The sequence below is a fragment of the Centrocercus urophasianus genome, unplaced genomic scaffold, assembly GCF_019232065.1.
Source record: "Centrocercus urophasianus isolate 14NV4802_14NV808 unplaced genomic scaffold, USGS_Curo_1.0 seq_10, whole genome shotgun sequence".
NCBI classification, from domain to species: domain Eukaryota; kingdom Metazoa; phylum Chordata; class Aves; order Galliformes; family Phasianidae; genus Centrocercus; species Centrocercus urophasianus.
Genome location: NW_024884142.1, coordinates 29,742,336 through 29,763,716, shown reverse-complemented (window position 1 = coordinate 29,763,716; position 21,381 = coordinate 29,742,336).

Genomic DNA, 21,381 nt, shown 5'->3' with positions numbered 1-21,381 from the left:
ACAACATTGTTGTAACTGATTTTCTGCTTTAGCTGTACAAACACTAAAATCCACCTGAAACTGGCAAGCTTCTGAGTAACTGAAAAACAGTGAGTAACTGAAAAAAAAAAAAAACCAGTTTGTGGTAAACACAAAGCTCCCAGGTTCTTCACCTGGAGCAAATTATTACAGCTGCTAATAAAACCTATTTAAACAGATTTTGTAACATGAGAAAAAGCTCAAATAGGTTGAGGTTCTTCAGCTTCATCTCATGGGAATAGCCCAGTGAATACAGTAGAATGAAATTGGCTGATGGAATTATTCGTTGTAGGACTCGTTCTTGAAATGGTATGAACATACAAATGTTTTTCACAGTTGCAGGCTTTGAAAGGCACCCATGTGCTTTGCATCTGAGTCTCAAAAAAGAAGAAGAAGAAAAAAAAAAGAAGGAAAAAAGAGTCCACAACACTTCTTCAATTGATTTGCTCTTTGTCACTGTCATAGATATATTTTCCCTATTTTGACAGCTAGTTGTAATTCTATTAGCAGCCCATTGACTATCTTGTGAGATCAATCTGTGTTGGGCTAGCCAGGTCTTCTTAAACTAGCTGATTTATTGCTTCTGTCTGCTAAAAATAAAAAATAGAAAAGGATGAAAACAAAGAATGAAAAAGAAAAAGGTCTTCTTTCTCTACAGTGAACAAAGTACCTAAACAGTGTCTGAAAATGAATAATCTTTAGCCTCTCTGCTGGTCGTCTCAGAGGCAGATGAGATGTAACCTCTCACCAGCAGTTTTGCTGAGACTCCTGCTGATGCTGGCATGTATAAATGATTGTCAATTTCCCGTATTAATTTACCTGGCTGTCTCATGTATAAACCAGAAGATCTCATTCACCCTAAATGTCCTCAGTATCAATCTATCGTGTTTACCTAATGTTGTTATTTTGCACTGGGCTACACAACCGCTTGAAACCTGAGAATTTGAAGCATATTCAGCGCCTATTCACTCATGCAGACAGAAAATGGGGGCACACAGGTGAATTTGCAATTATTGCCTTCCAAGCTTGTGTCAGAGGAACAGGTTATCATCATACTCTTCTTACTCAGTGACATCCAAAGTAGTTTAGTGGTTTAGCCAGTTTTAAAATGATGTCCTGGAATTTTAACTGGTATCTGCCCTGGTCGCCTTAGTTCTTTCTTCTTTACTTCAGATCAGGAAAATAAATTACTTTGCTACTGGCCAAAAAGCAGGTTTATGTTGCTGCAGGTGGCTTAATGAAGCTTTCTTATTATCTATAAATATGTATTTGTGACTGTGGGTACAAAGAGATAAGGAATATTTTCGTATACTCAGTTATCTTGTTCAAAAGTCACTTCCCACTTGCCTTTTCTAATAGCCTGTAGTCAACATAGGTATTTAAAAAGGAAAAACTACATTTAAAAAGTGTAGTATCTCTCCTTTTTATGTAATAGTGGGGGTCATTTATTTATTTCTAAGTATATCCAGTTGGTTAGCCAAATTCACTATTCCAGAAAGGCTTACAAAAGTAAGTATGGAGAGACTGTATTGTAGGTGGTCTTCAAGAAGTAAACTGACCTACTCAAAAATGTTGCCACATTGAGATATTTTCTTTTCAATCTCCTTTTCTTCTTACTTAATTCAAACTTGGATCTTAAAGGGCACCTTAGTGCCTTAAGTTAAAAAGGGGAGTAGAAAAATAACCCAACAGTTCTGCAACTGTCAAAAAGGACGAATATGCTAAAAGAAAGAATGCAAGCATGTACACAAGTAGAGAAGAGGAAAAAACTCAATAATAACTACTTTAAAATTAAGTTGAATAGTACTGCTGGAGGTAAATATTAAGTTTGATACAGTCTGCTCAGTGGAAGCAAATAATATCAATTCCAAGTGAAACTGAGATTAGTAGATAAAGAGTTGTCTCCAGGAGAAAACATATCCATAAGATTGAGGTTCTACTTGGTCTTTTCAAATACAAAAACCTAAAGAAAAATACACTAGGCCACAGCTGAAGTCAGCATCTATTAGGAAGAGACTGGTAGCAAGACTTAGAATCAAAATGGAAAAAAATTCTCAGGTTAAATTGCAGCACAACAGCTCAGACAAGAGTGCTAGAGATACGTTTTGATAAAAGAAGGCAGGACCAAATCTTTACATTTTCAGTAAAAAGGCATAGCTTAGAAAGAGGCAGTGGGCAAATATACGGGGTGACTTTTCAGTGAAGCTTTCTGACAGGACCACACCACCATCCTCAGCTCCACAAACGGGCTGCCCTTCATGTTTCCCCCAAGACTTTGAACCTTCCAATGGAAAAGAAACTGCAAAGAGGCAGTGAGATTTAGACCAAATAACCTCTCATGTTCCTGATCTATTTCCATCACAAGTTTTTCTCTGTAGGTGTGAAGCAGCCTAAAATTTTGTCAAAATACAGATAGATATTTATAGATCAGAGGCATCATATGTTCCTGCAAACAAACAAGCAAAGAAAAACTTCCATTTTCAGCAGAAAATAAGTATTGCTTTCAGGCTCACTATGCAGAAATGGAAGAGGATCCTGGATAATTCAGGGTCACAGAACGTGAACAACTTCTAGCCCCACTAAAAAATCTAAACCATTACACTTGAGGTCTGCTAAATTATTATCACAAGTATCTCCAAACTCAGGCAGAGCTTTAGAGCCTTTGTATTAGACAGCGAAAAAAAGATCAATATTTTCCAGAAATAGAGTCTTCAAACCCCTACTTATTTTCAAACAAATTGTTCATCTTCTCCCTTCATTTTTTGTTGTTGTTTGGGATTCTTTTATTGTTTTGTTGTTGTTGTTGTTGGATGCGAGAGCAGTTTTGTTACAACACATGATAGGTGTCAGAGAACAGTTGGGTGTTCTGGATAGAACCACACTGGATTATTCATTCTTATAGGAGCAGAAGTCATTTTGAGAATTTAAGAAATCAACGCTACTTGCAGAAGAAGCCTTTTGTCATTCTGATAAATGACAATCATACATGAAACTCCACAGAAAAGAAGGACTTGCCAGCCCTGGCATTTGCCCAGACACAGCATTTGACACCGACTTCAGCTGAGTATAAATATAGAATAGTGCCTAATGGATGTTGGCTTCTAACAGCACAGAGACCTTGAGTTGAATTCAATTATAGAAAAAACAGGTTCTAAGAGAGATTGTGTTACTGTTGGAAGGTCTCCACGCGGTACAGGAAAAGATCTCTGCAAAAGGAAATCACTAAATATGGCAGAATCCTGTCTCTGAGGAAGCACTATGAGCAGTGCTTCAGGCATCTCACGCTGTAAGGGGAGCTAGTTCTGTATCTTCAGGCCAAGACAAGAGCAAAGTACAGAAAACAGTTATGCCGTTTGTCAGAAAAATTTGTTCATTTTTCCTCATCTTTTCCCAAAGGGTGGGACTATGAAGAAAACTTTGGTTTCTTCTTGTCTTTAAGATGCATCCAAGATGTGTAACTGCAGGAATGTAGTGAAGAAAACATGAATGTCAAAATAGCATCAGGGCTTGCCTGTATTAGGAATGGAAGGAAACTAATGCATTGAGTTTACAGAATTAAAAGACACAGTGGCTTCAAAATAAGTGAAACTGCATGTGACAATATCAGCAAACACCCTCAACATCTGAAGTGCACCTCTCATGAGATATTCATGACATATACATATGTAGACTACTTACTGTAATAGAGAAATGTAAAGATCAAGCTTACCTAACTTGGGTACCTGACTTCTACCTACATTTAAGGCATCAGGAGTTTCTCTCATATTTAGCCTCCACAGCATTGATGTGGACATCTGAGTTTGTCAGTGGAGTCCAGTAAACTACTTGCTTGGTCAGATAAACTCCTTTGACAGTATGGGCTAGATCTGCACTGGTGACAGCAGGAAACTAGGCACAAACTCACCAGTGCTTATCAGGTGCAAAATCAGGTAAAAGGAATGAAGAAGATCCCTTTGAAAAAAATACCTAAGCTCACTGTATAGAGGAGACATGTCTCCCTGATGGATTTTAGGCTTTAAAAGTCCTCAAGAAAAAGTCTTGTTAGGATTGCTAAGGAAACAATGCCGAAAGTGATTAACGTGAAACTATAATCACAGTGCACTTGATTTGTTTTGCAACACAGAACAAATCTTTAAACTAGAACTGCAGTGAAACTCATCCAGCTTTTGAACAGAATACAGTCTGTTTGTCTTCACTGAACTGAATCTTCAGCATGCAATAGCTAATTAAAGACTCCAAAAGTCTGTAAATACTTTGAGGAATGTTGATATATCAGCCTAAGCTCTTCACATGGCTAGCTGGATAAGTCTTGTCTCATTTGCTTCAGTGATGCTGAGAATGACTGTGGTGATTTCATCATCTTCAGCTCCTAGTAAAGCAGCTCACCCAAGAGAAAAGTTGTATAAGGAGAATCTTTCTGTTGCATGAAAAAACTACTTCTGATTTAAGTAAATAAATACATAAATAAAAACGGGAAAATGAAATCTCTTGTGTGTGCTTACAATACTAAGATATCTGGGAAGAATATTTCTTAAAATGCTTTTGTTTAGGACAAACAATAAAACAGAAGATCAAATGCAGAGCTGATGTACAGCATGGAAATAACATGAAGAATTCAACTTTGATAGATTCAAACTGCTTACACCACTTTCACATGGTTAAAAATAGGCCATTCTGGCCCCAAATGCTTAAATGATGGACAATTGGATGCTTAGGGTCTGATTCCTTAACTATCACATTAGATTTATATGATGAGGAATATTTTTCTACCTAGTTTCCTAACAAACAGTGCCACTGACAGCAAAGATGTAGGTACCAATAATTTTTAAAATAACAGCAGAAGTCTAAATATGGTATCAGCTTTTATTATTTTCAAATCTTTCTAATGCCAAATGAACCCAAAGGTCATAAACACAGTATAATGTATAAAGCAATGGTACATAATTAAGATGGATACAAAATACTGTATGCAGAAAGGAAATATTTTCTTTTTAATTATATTATTACCTTCCTTTATGTTACTAAATTGCTACACAATTTCATATGTAATTGATTTTCCAAGAAAAACATTACCAAAGTGATTCTGTAGTTCAAAACAGCATGAACTTAATAACATACAAACAATTTTTATCTCACAACCTATAGTGCTACATGGGATTTAGTGTGCTGAAAAAAAATATTCCTTCATATTCACAGTAATTTTGAATGTAACAAAAACTCAATAACTTTTCTCTCTGTACTTGTTAAGAAGAATACTAACTACCCCTCCTGTGAGGATATATTTTGTAGGTGCTTTTGCAGATTATGAAAATAGTTGTGAGGAAGTATTTGGATAAAGGAAGGCAAAGCTCCAGGTAGCAATAGGTTTCATACCGAGTTGATAAATGCAATTAGGGATCAGAAGGATGAACAATTACTTCAGGGGAGTTTTGATACCAGAATGCAATATCAGATGATTAGAAAACTGGGAAAATATCATCTTCTTCCTATTGCAGAAGAACCCAGCAGCCTCAGCACAAGTGAAAAAAACATTGTGCTAGGGCAATGGATATTGCATGCCCTGAAGTGTTCACAGGCTCAGTAATCAAATTTGAGAAAGAAATACCTCAGTGATCTTGAGAAACTATAAAGCTACATTACTCCAGCACAGTGCAAAGAAGCACTGTAAAGAGTTAAAATGAAGGAGAACTTACACGGTCTCTTCTTGGTCCAGAGTCCTTGAAGTGGGTGAAAAACATTTCCTCTAAGAAGAGTGGACCCATGCAGAGCCTGCACCAAAGTTCTGTTGAAGAGGTGGAAGCATTTCACAACCACTTTTAATGAAGGGACTGTGAGTTTACCAATGTTAATATCTCACCAAATCCATTATGACACTACAATGAGGTCTGTGCTAATTGACAGGATTTCTCATGTAATTGACCACGAAAGAACAACATTGTCAAAGTGTTCCATTGCTGTTAGATGCTGAGCACCTCAGTGAGTTGCTGACTTCACCGAGCTCCTACAGACTACAGAGGATGTGCAGCCTTATCCAGACAGAGAGACATAGTATGACTCTTTGCAGTTCTTCTGAGATGAAGCTCTAGTTGAGAAAATACTAACCTGAACTTGGTAACTTAACCTCTGATTTCGTCTCTTTGAACTTGGAGGAAAAAGTAACAGGATAACAAAAAGTGCTGATTAGCTGAGCAGTTCTAACTCAGTTATTGTTGCCATTATGTGGCTAATAGCCTCTCCTGAACAGACTTGATTTTTGTATCTGTTTGCATTAGAATCAATTTGTGGTACAAGATTGGTGTTATTTATTGAATGCTACACCCAGCTGCAAAGTTAAAAGTATGACAAGCATCTTTGAATCTAATTACAATACTGTGAGACAAAGACTTGTATAGGTGCTATAAATTAAGTTTAGAAAATATCACTGGTGTGGTGAATGATGAAATGGAGGTTACCAGTTCCATGAAGTTGCTTCAGTGCTTCAGTCATTTCAAAAGGATTAGACTGCTGCTGTTTTGAGCTGAATTGACCAGATATTTAGGTCTTGCTTATTTTGTACAAGCAAACATTCACAATAAAGTCAACTTAACCTAACCATGTGAGGTAGAATAAATTTGATAAAGATAATTGCTTTTTTTTTTTTCTATATTGTCTGCTCAAGTCACTACAGTTTCTCTCTTCTCTTCTAATTGATAGCTCTGGCCTATGTCCTTTTCTACCTTTTGATTTTTCCCCTAGCTGCTAATAGCACACACCATTTTATAGAGCTCCAGTCTATTAACCAAGTGCCTGACCTTGTGGGTTGCTGAACACCTGCTGGAATACATTCAGTGCCCATAATTCTCATTGATTTCATTGGAGAGAAAGACCTTGCTCTTTCCCAGGTCATCTGGGCTGACCAAAAAAAAAAAAAAAAAAAAAAAAAAAAAAATGTTTGGTACACCAGCAACCATGGGAGTAGTCACTCCTGCAGCAACTGTGTACATAAAAACAATTCAGCCCAAACTCTTTTCAGGAAGTAGCCCCCTTCATACATGAGTAACCTGGTTTATTTTTCTACGTTTTAAGGTGAAATGAATACTTCTGCAACTTCCTATTGACTAAAAAAACTAAGCACAGGTAATGCAACCATAGACATTTAAGCTTCTGCTGTATAGAGCTGTCCAGAAGACTCCCTGTTATATGTCTTTGATTTCCAGTCTGGTTTCTTGCAGCCTTTCAAAGGGATACAGGGAGAATTGATCTAAAGAAGAATTCTGGTGCATTAAACAGTGAATTAAGATTTGTTTTTACTCGGGTAGTGGTTTGAAAAGAAAAGGAGGTTTTCTCATTTTCTCAGGTTTTCCAGAAATGTGTGATTCAGGTTGGCCTTGGTGAAAAAGGGGGCTCTTTGGCAAAAGCTCTTTGTCAAAAAGGAGCATTCTGAGCTTCAGATTTGCACAATTATGTGAATGGAAAGATAAAATAATGATAAAGGAGTATTAGGATATGCTGTACTGATGACTGGTACTAAGAAAGGATGAAGTGTGACAGACAGAGAAATACCATTTTCTTTTGCTTGGCCATTTCCTGCAAAGCATGTTTTCAATTTCTGGAATATGAGTACTTACAAGTGTACATTTGGCATTACTCAAGAAAAACATTAAGATTTTTCAATTCAAAAAGAGAAAACTGAGTAAGTATATGAAGAGACAAAATACTACTTCTGTGTTCCAGTTCAGTCATGTTTTGTGTATCCTCTAAGCTTTCCCAGTGAGTGATCTCCAAAAAAAGATTTCATGTCTGATTTACTAGGCATCTTTTCTTGGTATTAGCAGATCTTCCTGTGAAAGAACTCAATATAGTCAACTGCGAAACAGAGCTAATCACATTCTCTAACTGTGGAGAGATATCTCTTCATAATATTTACTTACTGGTATATTTATTTGTAAAACTGCTATTAAGTTCCCCTAATTCACTGAAAGTGATAATATACTTTCACTGACACCACAGAAACATACAATCATGGACTATAAAAGTTTAAAAGCCTAGAAACTGCAGAGATCAAAGGTGAAAGCTAAGAAGTATATATTAGGAATAACAACAGATGGCCCCAGAATGAAAACAAATGAACTCACTCCTAGAACTTTGCTGCCATTCGTTAAACCATTTGCACTGGGAGTTTGGACTTTATTACTTAAGTGAGCCTTTTCAGAGAAATAAAGTAACATTTTCACTACAGAGCCACCATTTGTACTTAGACAGATTGTATCAAACTCTAAGTGTCACAAATATTTGGAAATGTATATAATTATTGAAATTTAAGATGAATTAACCAGCGAATATTTACTCTCATATAGTTTGCTAAGTACAAATCTGGAGAGCAGCATTCACTAGCAGTAATATAGCAGACGTATGAACACTGAATCACAAATGGAGTACTGAGACTTGCCATCTCTGTGCAGTGCTCCTGATTACCAGGTTCTGTCCAGCTTGCTGCATCCTTCCCAGGATATGTGAAATATGAAATGAAGAATGAAGAACAGTATGCTTTACACCAACTGCTATCCCTTATGTTCTTTTCTCTTTCTGTTTGTAACTGAAGAAGGAAAACCTAAGATCTACATAAACAGTACAGCAGAAAACACACAGCGTTTACTTTGCTGTTCTTTTGTTTTACTTTCTTTTACCCTAACACCAGAAAGTGTTAATTTGGAACGTTGCATTACTCAAGAGTTGAAGTATAAGGAACTGTATGAAAATGTGCACTACTACAAAAGCTGCTAGTATCCAAGCTGTACATTTTCCATTTCTTTTCAATTCTTTATATTCCCTTTCAGACTGTTTAACCAGACCTGTGGTCCTCCCCATTTTATCCTCATTCTCACCAGAAAGAAGGACTCTAGTCTCCAACTGAACAAGAAGAAGCCATACAAATAATCCCCAGTTTAAAACTCAGACGCAGAATGTTTAGACTACTGCAAACAAAAGCTTAGCTTTACTTGTCCTGAGTCTTTGTTCAGTAGTATGTTTTCTAATTTCCAATGTTAGTGTATGCAAAATATTTAATCACAAGATTGGTATGAGTGTAGTATTTATAAAACCTTCTAAAAAATAATTTTATCTGGAGCATCACATGCTTTGTGACTCCTTAGGTCAAGCCCATAGTATGCATTCTCCATTCTTCCCCTACCTTCATCCTGTATGCTCATCTCCCAACCATCTTTATTCAAATGCCTTTCTGAAAATTCCTGCATTGCCCCCACCATTGTTCTTCCGTGTTATATATACGACATACATGTATTTATAACTGAGAAATAAATATTTCAGTGAGGCAGCTCTTCAAATTATTTTGGAAGGATAAGCAAAGCTGCCATGGACACAATAATTATTTTGTAAAAATATAAGTGATTGCTATCAACCTGTTCTTCAGTTTGTAAACAGAGAATTGGATGAAGTTGCTAAATCTGCTAATCCTATCTAGGTATTCATATTTTTTCTTCTCTTATTTTTTCTTTCTATTTGTACCTCTCAATTTTAACCTGGAATCGATTGGATTTTTTGGCTGGCAATCGAGAATATTCCCTAAAATGCTCTGAGCTACTACGCAGAAGTTTCTTGTTAGAAATAAAGGAAAGAAACGTCAAGCTGAGTAAAGAAGCTTATTTTGTTCAGACAAGAAACAAATTGTACTTCTACCTCCTATAACCAAAGCATTTTTAAGAGCAGGATAGAGGTTGCTTAAATCAATAACCATTAAGAAGCACGAAGCTGCTAAAAAGAATACATCTTCAGAGAAACAAATGGCCAGGCTTGAAGTAGAAATTCCATTTATGCGGAGGGATCCTGATTAGACAATCCTAACAGCCCTTCTTGGCATTGCAGTTAGAGAAACTATGAAACATGAGAACAAATTAAATAAATGTTGTTTATCCTTGCAAAAGGTCTTAAAGGATGCTTCTCTAGTGACATAAAACTTCACTCATTCATTTACTGCAATGAGTTTATTTTTATTAGATGAAGATTTTCATAGTGTCAAAACCAATTTTTGATTACTTAAATTCCAAGCCCTTCCCTTCTTTCCAAAAAGTACAGAAGACAATAAACACAAGAGCTGCACTAACAATAGCAGTGTCAAGAGTTTGGGACAAAAGAGACATAGGGGCAGGAAGGGTGAGCAGTTCCTCTCAGATAGGGGAGGCTTAGTAATAGTTAGAGTAGCCTTGAGAGCCTGGAGGCTGTCTCGGAGGCAAATAAAAGCCACATTCAACTCAGAAAACCTGAAGAATCTGAGGCAATGATTTGATTCTATGGACACAGTGGGAGTTTGGTCATTCACCAAGGTGAGATTTATACACTCAAATACTGAATAACTGCTTTAATACCCAGAAGAAATATGTTAAAAATACGAAACTGGATCCTGCCTTAGGTCAAAACTAAGGGATATTTACAAAGATGTGGAAATACATAGTTTTGAACAACTGGAAATCTCACCCTCTGTCCTCTAATAGCTGGATTCTCAAGATCTTTGGGAAAAATAAATTTGTTTCTCCACAAAAGATGAAGGGAACATCTGCTGCTGTCCCTCAGTGGTTAGCTAATGCTCCCTTTCCTGCTTGGTTGGTGTGCTCTAGAACTGCTCCAAGAAAAACAACTATGATGTCTCACAGCTTGGCCTATAGAAGAAGGCAATACATAAACGGCCAGCATGGTGGCTGTACCATTCTTTCATTCTCTTTTCCACTCTGTGGAGGTTACTGCACACCTGAGCCCAGTGCTAAGGAAATACTTGCATGCCTGCACCAGAAAAGCCATTTTCCTTCCGGCAGTCAGTCCTCAGAGGGTTTACTAATACTCTGTGCTGCTACTGTAACATTTCAGTTGATTAATGTTTACCAGGAAACTCCTTCTGTGCTGTGCTTCTGCATAGCTGAACAAATACCAGATGACTTATGTATATGTACACAAAGATAGGTCTGGTTTTATTAGGTGCCTTTACATCTGAGGGTTAAGACCAGTATGGCATATGCCTTGCATTTCTTCTTAAATTTCATAAAAGATATCTAAATAGAAGTAATCCCACATGCAACATTATGACACAGGAGATGCTGCTATGCTCAGGGCCTAACTTACATCGCTTCTTTTCGCTGTTAATACCACAAAGCCTTTAGAATTAGAAATACCCCCATTTTTTCTGTTTCTTTCTTTTTTTCCTTTTTTTTTTTTTTTTTTTTTTTTTTTTCTTCTTAAGCACTGGTTTGCTTGCAAACCAAAAAAACCCACGTATTAGCCATTTGGAAAGGAGGGCTGCAAAGTTCTGTATCGTAGCCATAAATTGCAATCCACAGCAAAATTAAGTGATGTCCTTTCACATAGGATCACTGTGATGTGAATGCATTCATCGAAAATGGAGGTTGCTTCGAGATGTTGCAGAGATGATTTTTAGTGTAAAATTGGCTATTGGAATTTCATTAAGCTAAAATTAACACAACTTATTTCCAAACAGTATTAATCATAATTACTCGAGTTCAACTTCTGATTACACTGGAGTATAAATTCATCTCACATTTGCAGCCTAAACAGAAACTTATCATACCCACCACAGCTTGTTGTCAAATGACAAAGATATTACTGAAACGAAATAAAAAGTAAGTTACAACTTGCATTGATAAAAACAATATTGCAGTCAACATTTCAACTCAGGCTAAAAAGCCTGACTGACTACATAAAGATATCTTAACAGAGAGGAAAGCAGAGGCATCAGAAGACAAATAGCATCTAATCCCTCTGTGGAGCAGCTTCAATAAGCTTCACTAGAGTTATACCCCAGCCAGGATTAGCCCACCAACTTTGAATTAAAATATGAAACATGCTCTGATGATGTGATTGTAATTTTTTCATTATTTTAATCCTTGATGAGTGAAAGAAATTGTGCAGACTCCAAGAGCAGAATAATAATTGTTACATTTATACTTCTCCAATTATGGCTTATGGGAACTGTGTCTCAGCCATCTCTTCACTCTCATGAAGTTATTGTAAAAAAGCTTTTGAATGAAATGAATGTTTTCAATAGTGCAAGCAATGTAATGACATACTTTTGCAAAGGAGGTACTTTCAGTTCACTTTCATTCCTATCTGAGGTTACAGAACATCAGCCTTCTATTTGTTCAGATAGTTTAATTCTCCTCACTTACTTTCTTGAAGAAAACACAGATTGGTATTTTCTATTTCCACTCCTCCCTTATAGTATTATTTGAAAGGCAACATACTTTAGAAAGAATAAAATGTTAAATATGGAAGAAAAACAAATTCTCATGGATATTCTACTCAGGGTGAACTACTCTCATGCGGTGAAGGCTGGGTTAAAATGTTTTTTTGCATCTGAATGTTGACTGGCACAGCAGACCCTGAGCCTAGCTATCGTGTGCCAGCTGACCACTTGGTCTGGACAACAGGAGGGTTTCAAAGTACATTTGTTTTAAAGTTGATGTTCACTGCTTTGGAAAAAAACAAAATATTAGCAGTTAAATTTTATCAAGAAATGCTTCTGTCTCTCCTCTGATTTTATAGGCTACTGTGCATGGAACTTTTATACTCAACCATAGGTCAGCTAAAAACAGAAATCGAAACATACAGCTGGCCAAGATGGCATAACTGATTCAAAAACTTCAAGGTATGATATATGATAACATGATTATGTGATATGATTATTTAGCCTGATGTTTTTCCCCACAGATGTATAAGAAGTGATTCCTGCATCAAATCTATAACATCTCTGTGAGCTACAGCTCATCCCTGAGAAAAACAACCACTATTGATTTGAAGAGATCAGGCAATTGAATAGCTATCATATTCCAAGGTAAATTCATTTGTGGACAATTATTTTGAGGATATTTTTGTATCCTCAATACTAGAAATACTCATCTTATTTGTCCAGCTTATTTTCTGTCTATTGGATACCATTACAATTTTTCCACTACATGGAAGACCTGTCTCTACAAATATCTTCCTTAGGTAAGTGTAATCAGTTCAATTCTTAATCTCCTCCTGGAAAATCTAAAATACATCCAGGTTTTTGCACCTCTAAATCTTCATTGTGTTTAGGGACTTGAAATTATCCCTGATCAATATTTATGAAAGGTTTGTGACAGTGGTAGTAACATTTCCTTATTTTTTCAGTATTCTTTTTGAAAGTTTTCATAACTGATACATCATTATTCCAGTAAGTATTTCCTCATCACTGAGCAATGGAGAATACTGTTTTCCTGTTCATATTCGGTATTCATTGCAAACACCTAAAGGTGGTGTTTGTCCTCTATCCATAGCACTTCCTAGGGAGTTCTGCCTTCAATGGCTAGCATCTCATGAATGTCACTCTGCATTTTAGATACATGACTTTTCATACTACAATCATCCTTGCTTCATTAGCTTTACTCCTAGAAAGCAAAACTACGTGCATTGCTCTGATCAAATGAAAAAAAAAAAAGTCTGAAAGAAAGATGCCTAACTCAGAATATCAAGTCCTAACCAGTGTCAATGAATACAGTTCCCCTTGCCAACCCATGGCATCACACCACCTAGCACTATTTGGTCTAATGCGTTCAGCAAGGTATTTTACAGACTTTCATATAGCTATTCCTTGTAGAACCTATTACATCCTCTTTCAGCAGGTAGGGCAGAATGAGGGGCAAGAGTTTAAAAGTTTCCTCCAAACACATCTGGAAAGTAGGCAGATCAACTTCATGTCACCACCTACAAGGCTTAACCCACCAGCTTGAAGGTTTAGCAGAGTGTCATTAAGCAAGATAAAGGAGATGCCTTTTACAGACTAAAACAAATTTACTTCTGCCTAAAGCTTCAACAAACTGTAACAGACAAAAAAAAAAATCGGCTAACTTATAGCATACTTATCTTTATTTTTATGCAGCCCCATGTGACACAATAAGCCTTTTCTTTCTTTATCCCAGTGGTTACTTTCAGTTCTGACAAAATCACATTTTTGTAACATGTACTTTTCTAACCTGATAAGCTTTTCAGCTCAAGAAATCCTTCTGGTTAATAAGGGTCATCAGCAGGGACTAAAGAGGGACAAAGAGGGATTTTAATGTGAAATCAGAGACACCAGTGAGAAGCAAGACACTTGAGAATTTTGCCAATGTTCAGGCCATAGAAAATAATGGACCTACATTTAAAAATTATAGGCCTGTTAAAGCACAGAGATACTGCACTAGATGTGTTAAAATAACCAATTAAACATGCAGTTTTACTCCTGCAAAAATACAGAGCATTTCTGCGGAAGAAAAAAATACCACTGAGAAGAACGCAGCACAACTGCTAGAAATCAAAATAAATAAATAGATTTAATTGGAAAAGGAATACTTCAGACCACAGTGCAAAGTTCTGTGGGTAAAGTGAATCAGCTAGCCAGTCTTTTAATAAGCCCATATTGTACTGGATTCAATTTAGCTTTCTGTGAACATAGACATAACCTGTTAATAATTTAACACACCTCTGGCAAAGCAGGAACACTGTAAATAAAATGTAAACAAATAAAACAAAAAGAGTGCTCTGTATTTGCAGTTAGATAGCAAATTAATGGGAAAAGATTGTTGTCACAACACATAGCCTGAAAGTGCTAAACACACAGAAATCAAGAGACCCAGAATTAAGACTCCAAGAGAGAGATTAATTTTACTATATTCCATATTGTATTCTACATGTGGCATGTTTGGGGGTTTGTTGAGATTTTTTGTATGTTTTTTTGTTGTTGTTGTTGTTTGTTGTTTGTTTGTCTTTTATGTTAAGTATGTGCTTTCAGTCCTGCGCAGTGATACTGCTTTGGGAATTTCACTTCATGAAATTCTTTGCTGTGTCTCACTGTAGTTCTCCATCTACATCACATTTTTTCTATAAACAGGCAGAAGCAGTGCTTATGTGACAGATGTTCTGAACACATCATCAAAGAACATGAATGCATTTTTACGTAAGAGCTTCTGTAGCATGTCCAGGGGAAATATATATATATATATATGCATGTATAAAATGTATTTATCTAAATGAATAACTAGCAATAGCTGATAATTACTTCAGAGGTAGAAAATCACACTGCAGCAGTTAATCCACTGCAGGGTTTTGCAGGTTTTACTTGCTAAGTATTCTGAGTGTCAAGTTAGGTGAATGTGAGGGAAGCCACAGTGAGGCAGTCAGTCCACACAGGCACAGTTACCAACTGCAGCCACTCACTGTTCTCCTCAATGTTTCTCTCTCAGTGGGTTCCTATGGCTGTCCCAGGCCACAGTGCTTGCAATCTCAGTGTGGACAAAGCAACTAAGAAGTCTGAGCTTTGAAAATTGAGGGCCCAAATGACTTCAAATGACTCAGGCAGCCAGCTTCTTCTGTCTCAGCTGGCTGTGACTCCTGAGGCTTCTCAGGGGGACTCTGAGTTACTCTCTCCTGACACAGCAAGGGGATCCATCCCTGTGTGCACTGGTCTACCAAGCCCAGCCACTGGGTGACGCTTAGCTTTGCAGGCTGATGACCTACTGAGGCTCTTCCTCCACACCAAGCGAGCATTCAGTGTGCAGCCAGTGCAAACATCTTCTTCATCAGGAGCTCCCCTAAAATTCCTCTTCCATCCCACTTTTCTCAGGTGAGGAGTGGCTAATAGACCCAGGAAGATGGCAACCATACTTCCATTTTTTCCACTTCTACAGCATTGTCCATTTACAGCTCCCTGTTGAACAGCTCGAGAGGCTGTTCCAGCCCTGTGAAAGGCAATCTGAGAAATGCAGAGGTCTTCTATGGGGCAATTTCTTTATGTGTCAAGCTCTCACTACCTTGCTTCCATAAATCTTTCCAGTTTCCTTCCTAAACAGATGCAGCACATACCTAATGTAAGACATGGGGAATGGAGAGTGCTGCTCTCCCATTCAGCCCTTAATCCTCGAGGGAAGGCAAAACTTCTTGAAGTTTATTTCATATTCTTCCCTGCTACACTTGGAGAAAAGCAAAGATTTGATTAGTAAACAGAGCCCCACAGTCTACAACCATGTAATTGCATGTTATGCCAGCAGCTTCTGTAACTGAACTCCTTCGTGTCAGCTCACATGGCAAATAAACCCTTAGCTGAGGAATCAGGTATAAAAGCAGAAGGAAGACAGAGAGCTGCTTCATCCTGACAAGTCCACGTCTAAATCACAACACAGAGCTGTGAAGTCTTCATTTATACCAGGACTGAGATGCTGCGGGAAGATGGAGGAGCAGGATCTGAAGACTGTGTAGGAAAGGCAGGATTTGCCCACAGTGTTGTGAGCCATGGTAGACATTTGGGCTGAGCTTTCTTACAGGGTTGAAGATTTAGTGTTCCCTGCATAAGCTCCCACAGCTGCAGTGAAGGCACTGCAATATGCCTGTTCTTGTTATTTCCCTTATACTATACATCCCTTCCCATTAGACATGAGAGGATCCCATTTTCAGTGTAGAATGCTTGAGTGAGAACAAGGGCAGAAAGATAAGAGAATTGTGCAAAACCTCATCCTTCTGTTTTTTACTGCCCTTGTCATCTATCAAAAGACTGACTGATTCTCTTGCTTTTGCTTTTTTTTCCTTTTTCCACCAGCATATTTGTAAATGTTATTTACTTATTGTCACTAACTTCTTTGGGCTGTCTACTTTAATTTTGTATCACAAATTGTGATCGGCAGCATTTTGTTGCCACTACTTTCTTCATTAATTTGTATCTTACTGTTTCAGCAACAATAAATTGTCTTCAACCCTGCCACAATTTGTGTTCCATTCTGGACTAAAATCTCACAGGAATATTTACAGTACTCTGATGCAAGCAGAGCTGGGAAGGATCTTTGGACACTGCTTTAATAGTCCCTTCCAAACAGAGGAAAAAATTATAATTGAATCAGCTCTTCCATATTTCTCTTTACATCACTGAGCATCACCACCAACCAGCTCATTACTAAATACACTTGCCTTTTACTAGTGTTTAGAGTCTCCTAAAAATAACGCTTTACCCTTCTGAGAAAAATTTTTCTGAGTCTTGAGAAGATCAGCAACCCTTTCTTGAGCCAATTTTGCATACAGAACTTCTGCCATCAAAATTATTATTTTAGTCATGCAAATGGCTTTGACACATTTCTCTAGAGTCAACACGTCAGTGTTTTCTATGCCACTGAATTTGCTACTTTTTATCATCTGTGAATACTGTAATGGAATTAGAGACTTGATTCTTTCCCTGTCTACTTAATACCTCATTTTTGACAGTCATCATTCTCAATTCTCTTAATTTGGACCATCACACTATCTCTAACCAGAATGTAAACCTGAATTTGATTGCCTTTTTAATAAAAGTTATAGAAATAATCTTCCCTTTCCACACTTCATTTTCTCCATCTCGCCATAAATAAAATTTGTAAAAGCAACTGTTTGTCCAGTTCTCATGCAGTAATGCTAATAAAAGCAATACAAAGCTTTTTTTTTTTTTTTTTTTTTTTTCCACATGAAAAATGTTTGTGTACATAGAGTAGTTACTTAACTACATTTAGGGACATTTAATCATGACTGTTACTAGCATGATACAGAAGCTGTATTCTATGAAGGGAAGTTCTTCAGACACATTTGGCCAGGGGGAACCCTGGAAGGCACATGATGTTTCAGCACTTCTGAGTTTCCATTCTTTTTCACCAGCATTAATTGAAACTCCTGTCTCTACAGTACAATATATTACATTAAAATATGAAACAGATATAACTGAGGGGAACGGGAGGAAGGAAGAAAGGCCAGGAACTTGTGATATTAACCAGGATGAATTAACTTGTTTTCCAATGTTCAAACGTGTTTAATTCCTGTATGTTTCAGTTACTGTGTTTTGAGGCATCTTCCACATTTGTAAACTTATTAGTTGGGGTGCAGGAGCTAAGAAATACAAATAAGATCAAATAAATATATGGGATGCTCTGAAAGTAATGCCTCCTATTTTATTATGTTGCCATACAACATCAGAGGTGGATGTTAGTGGTACAGCAGTAGAGATAGAACCTTACCACCAATATCCATTACATTTTGTTGCCATATGACAGGTGCAGCAGAGGGGCAGTCTGACACAACGGCATCTGACATGGAAATGTGTATGAAGCAAAGGTGTGTCATGAATTACTCTATATGGAAGAAATGGTATCCATTGGCATTCACTGACACTTGCTGAATGATTCAAAAAAATGGAGCCCATTGACATTCATCCATGCTTGCTGAACATTTATGCAGACCAACCTGTGGATGTGAGTACAGTGAAGCAGTGGGTGGTACATTTCAGCAGTGGTGAAAGCAACAGTGGATCATCTGCGCTGGTGAAGATTTTGATGAGTGTGGGGTGCAGACTTGTGTTCATTGCTGGTAAAAATGCATTGTGGGGTGCATATGTGGTGAAATGTTGAAAAATAGTGCTCTGTAGCTGAGAATTTGTTCTATCAAACTTTGTTATTGTGCTTTTTGTATCTGTTGTCATTTCCATGGAAATAAACAGGAGGCATTACTCTCAGAGAGAGCAAAGTATGTCTGATATTCATTTCAATATCCCTTAAAAAAGAGTCTGCCTGTCAGTGTGTCAGCTTTGCATGTCATCACTGCTAGCCCCTGAGTGCAAGGATTCATGGCATTATCACAGCTTCCTTCTCTAGACCTAAATGCTAGCTTCAACACCATTTGTTTTTGTATTATTATATAGTAGGAAAATTGAATGACTCACACTGCCCACACACACTGGCTTATGCATTTGCACACAGCAGTCAGAGCCAAGGGTTGTCTAAATGATACATACAGTGGTGCTTTGAAAATTCATGTTCCAATGAGATCCCCCTCTCATTTCTAAATTATTGCTCTTGCTACTTACAAATGCATACGAGGCATTCACACTAGAAAATAAGCTCTCTTGTTATACCCGGGCTGATTGTTCAAGGGAGGACTTTTTTTCCTCATCACATCATCAATTTAAAGAGAAATATATCCCTCTTGGTAGGATTTGTTGCTCTAGAAGTATACAGTGAAAACATCATAAAAAGGCTATTAATGACTATTGCTTAATTCTTAGGGGTTTTAGAGTAATTTCTGTAAAATGCTATTACATTTTTAATGAACTTGTTCAGCTTTTTAATAGATTTTGAGGCTAGAAGGGACTACTGAATCATCTGATCTGACCTTCTGTATTGCTCATAAAATAACATCCAGTTAGCCCTGCATCAAACCCACTGCATTTGTTTGAGTGGTTTATTTCTCTGTTTCAGTTCATTCATTCTAAGGGATCCCTAGATAGAATTGCCATTTAAAAGATATGGATGGAAATCACAATCAAATTGGAAAGGAGGGAATCCTGTCCCTCCTCTCCCAAAAAAGAAAAAGAAAATGGGGGTGGAGAGGGTGGAGGGGAAGTTGATAAATAAAATTCCTGTAAAGTACATCAAAACAAGGGAATATGAAAATATTGATTACTGATATTTCTCTTTATAATAATGAATAAATCCATAAATAGTCATCTGTTATCCCTTAAGCCTGAACAAGCTGTCCCCTGGCATGAATATGTCACTAATTTTGAGACTTTCAAGTCTCAGTACCTCTTGTATGTCTAAGGTATCTTTGGTACGAGACAAACCACACTCTTAGTTTTATTCCCTAATTTTTCAGAGAAGATGATTAGATCTGTTCCAAACCTGTTTGAGCAGATGATTCTCAGTCACACTGTCTTGATATACAGCTTTCAAAAGAAACAAAAAATCGAAAGATCACTATGTAACATTTGTATGCTTCACAGAAAGCCCGTAGGATCTTCCATATAGTGAGCATATGACCTCCATTACACTCAGAGATAAGCTGCAAATATTACCCGTGAATGGGGCTGACAAGTACTGCCATCCTGCCTGGAAGAGAAAGTCATTATGAAGAACAGTCTAAAACAGTTGCCTCTTTCATGGTTAGAAGCACCTAACAAGTAGTAACAAGAAATCACTTGTCTATCAACTGACTTCTTAAAAACAGAGTCCTGCAAGAAACATTTTTCTCTTACAGCCTTGTCAGCATCTGCATGCAGCCATGAAATGGGGAGCTCAGATGATAGGGACAGATGACAAGAATCCAGGGATGACATACAGTGCTGCATAGCCTTAATTATGCCCCCAGCTTTGCTCAAATAACAGCTGTGCATGAGCAATGGACTAAGACCATGGGCTGAATCCCCAAACTAGTAAAGCATAGGATGTATAATAATAATAATAATAATAATAACATGTATAATGCACATTATAAAATATCCCATAGGTGGCAACTTCTTCGCTACAGTTTCTACTGTTAAGGGAAAATCTAGGGAGAAAGAGAGAGCAAATACACTAACTGAGCCAAAAGTGATATTTGAAAAATCACTGGAAAATCTAGAACTTGAGAAACACAGAGGTTATGTTGGAGGCTGTGGAGCACACTTTAGAAAGTGTATAGTCACTGTGTAATAACCTTTCTTTGACACTGCCAGACTACAGTATTTAATTCAGGTTTGGATTTCTCATTCACACTGAGCTCCCAAGGAGCCGTAACCATCAATAATGCTTTCTTTTATTTCTGATTGGTTAAAAGACACTATCCTAAGCAAGTCCATCTTAGTTATATATGCTTTCATTAACTCCCATCTGTATTGTAACAGTGCATTTTATTTGAACATGAAGCAATCAGACCTTCAGAGAAACCTACTAGCCGATTACAGAAAACAAATCATATTACTTTCCCCACTGATTCCACAAAGTATCGAATCAGCTCAAGATTGCAGTGTTTATATCCAAAGAACCTCAGAAAGCTCTCCTGCAATGAAGCCTTACACAGTAAGAAGAAAATAACAGCCTTGGGATCCAGTCTGTGGAATCCAACCCTATAGGTCATCCCATCTTCCCCTCAAAGGTGAAATTATGCTTTATGTAAAAATGAAAAGCATTCTACAAACACCAGAGCACACAGCCACTGATTTGTCTTCTCCAGGGTTGAAATGGGAGATTAAACCCCTAGGGACAAATGCTAGTCAGACCAGTAAATGTACCACACCCAAATATTCTAGTTGGATGGAAATATAAGCAACAAAACAACTCCTACTGTAGGAGTACATTATAGATGTTACCATCTCTGATTACAATTTTTATGTTCAGATGGATAATAGAAATTACATTAATAATTCTCCTGCTTTTGCTACTCATTATTCAGCTACTCTTTTCCTGACATTTATTGCAATTGCAACTACTGGACAGACTAGACAAAGTGTATGCAAAATAATCACTTCTCATAGTGAAATATAAACATATAGTGAGACTAACTTTCTTCTATCACAAATCATAATTTTTCAGGCAGACA